The sequence below is a fragment of the Cibotium barometz genome, chromosome 6 (genome assembly GCF_041138505.1).
Source record: "Cibotium barometz isolate CiBa-2024 chromosome 6, ASM4113850v1, whole genome shotgun sequence".
Lineage (NCBI taxonomy): Eukaryota > Viridiplantae > Streptophyta > Polypodiopsida > Cyatheales > Cibotiaceae > Cibotium > Cibotium barometz.
In genome coordinates this window covers 45,043,857-45,045,897 of record NC_141051.1, presented here as the reverse complement: position 1 = coordinate 45,045,897, position 2,041 = coordinate 45,043,857, and the positions used below count along the sequence as shown (strand labels likewise).

Here is a 2,041-nt window from a genome sequence, read left to right as displayed (position 1 = left end):
ACAATTACTATTACAATAAATGTCACCTTCCTTCAACATACCATTATGAGGTGGAGAAAAGTTAAGTGTTCACAAGATCACCTAGAATGTAGGACGACTTCTTATATGAAACATAAAAATGTGCTAGAGTGAGTATGTAACAGTGCAACGTAGTTAGATGAAGTGTTATGAAATTGGGCGAAATACGGCACGAAAGTGTACGTTTTTTTGTCGGCGGTCTCTAGCCTAAGTGGTCTAGCCCAAGCCACTCTACCCTACCAAAACGAATGGACCCGAGTTCAAACACTGATATGTGTGGTGTGTGTGAATGGTGCAATGCATCCCCCGAAAGGGGCTTGGGGAAAAAAATGAGTATGTTTTTCTTTGAGGCATTATATAATTAATGTGAGAAGCCAAATATTTGCAAGGTTTTCGAAAGGTCACAACCTTCAAAATTTTGAAAAAAACACTTCTAATTCTTTTATCATGACATCAAAAGGCACGATTTTCCACGTAATAAAGAAGAAATCGCTAGAGGGAGGTTTCGAACCTCCGACCTTATGGTTAACAGCCATACGCTCTAACCCACTGAGCTACTCCAGCGGCTGGTAGTCGTGCCCACTTTTAACTATTATATGATGTTTTTATCTGAAGAATGGATAAATATGAACCGGTACCGCATGATGATGTTACGCCTTTCTTGAAAGACCGCATGGCATGCTTGACAGAGCGAACGTTGTTTTTCCGAATGCAGAATAGCATTAAGAATTACTCCACCCTCTGGATCTTATCAGTCCTTTAAATATGTCCACACTTATGCTTTCCCTTGGAAATGCTTTTAGAATTCCATTATTAACTATTTAGACGTCCTCTATAAAACACCTCCCGCCTTGCCAATGGAGACACAGCCTAGCGGTAAGGTCGGTAAGGTGTTGAAGTCCCATGCATGAGGTGCTGGGTTCAAAACCTGCTGGCTGTTGACGGCAGCATGAAAAGCACACATGCACATGAGCACAAAGATCCAAAAAAAAACAAACACCTCCCGCCTTGACTAAAGAAGAAATGCAAGCCATATAAAAAGCTTTGGGAACCTTACATTATTTCTTTTTCTGGATACTTGTCACTGAAAGCATATCACGATTCAAAACCCTGCAAATGCAAGACTCACAAAAAAATTTAGGGAATGCTGTTTATAACTTCTAGCTGACATATTCACGTCTCCAAAAAAAAGCTTTACCATGGATTTTTAAGAAATAAACAGCTTCATGATAAAGTTTTTTTTTTAATTAAGGAAAACTGTAACTCAAGCAAAGGGCTCATACACTTAACTATGAATGCAAATTATACACTTATGGATGGCCACAGCCACATTTCACACAAAACTTGAACCACAAAACTGTAAAAGAGATATGAGCGGGCGATGCCACATTTGGGTCAGAATGGACCAACCGAACCCAACGTGTATTTCACAGCCTTTCACTTCTCCACATGGAGATAGACAGTTTATCGAAAAAACAATGTCCAGTGTTACATCTGGGCCTTTGACACATGCCCAAAAGCACCAGGCCTTTATAAAACCCAGGTGAATCAATATACACAATCAGATAGAAACCGCAAGTACAATCAGTACGGACAACATAACATTCTGTACAGATCTGTACAAACAGGTGTATAATTGTACGGCACTGTACAACATTGGTATGGAAATTGTACATACATAATTGTCGATGGTGCATGGACATGGGAGCACATTGCACAAGCCATCAAACAGCACTATTTCCCACAAAAACATACCCATGCCCTCTTTAATGTGTCCAACCATAAAAAGAGTGTCCAAGTATAAATAGAGTATCCCGACATAAATAGAGTGTTCTGACATAAAGAGAGTTTAGACATAAATAGAGTAAAACTGGGCATCCTCAAATATCCTTTCACATGTATTTAAATACAAGATGCTCGTGTTATAAGTTGTCTGACCTTTCTTTCAAAGTGCCCACCATTTTTAGAGTGTGAACTTGTCATCATAATACAAAAAAGTGTCCTCCTTTTGATGGCCCTTGTT

The 2,041-nt window shown here is 39.3% G+C and overlaps 1 non-coding gene across 1 annotated transcript; it reads right to left on the bottom strand.

Annotated features, from left to right (window-relative positions):
* Window positions 1–508: 508 nt before the first annotated feature.
* On the bottom strand, window positions 509–582 carry TRNAN-GUU (transfer RNA asparagine (anticodon GUU)). The gene has a single exon. It is a non-coding gene; the product is annotated as a tRNA-Asn (tRNA).
* Between the last annotated feature and the right edge of the window lie 1,459 nt (window positions 583–2,041).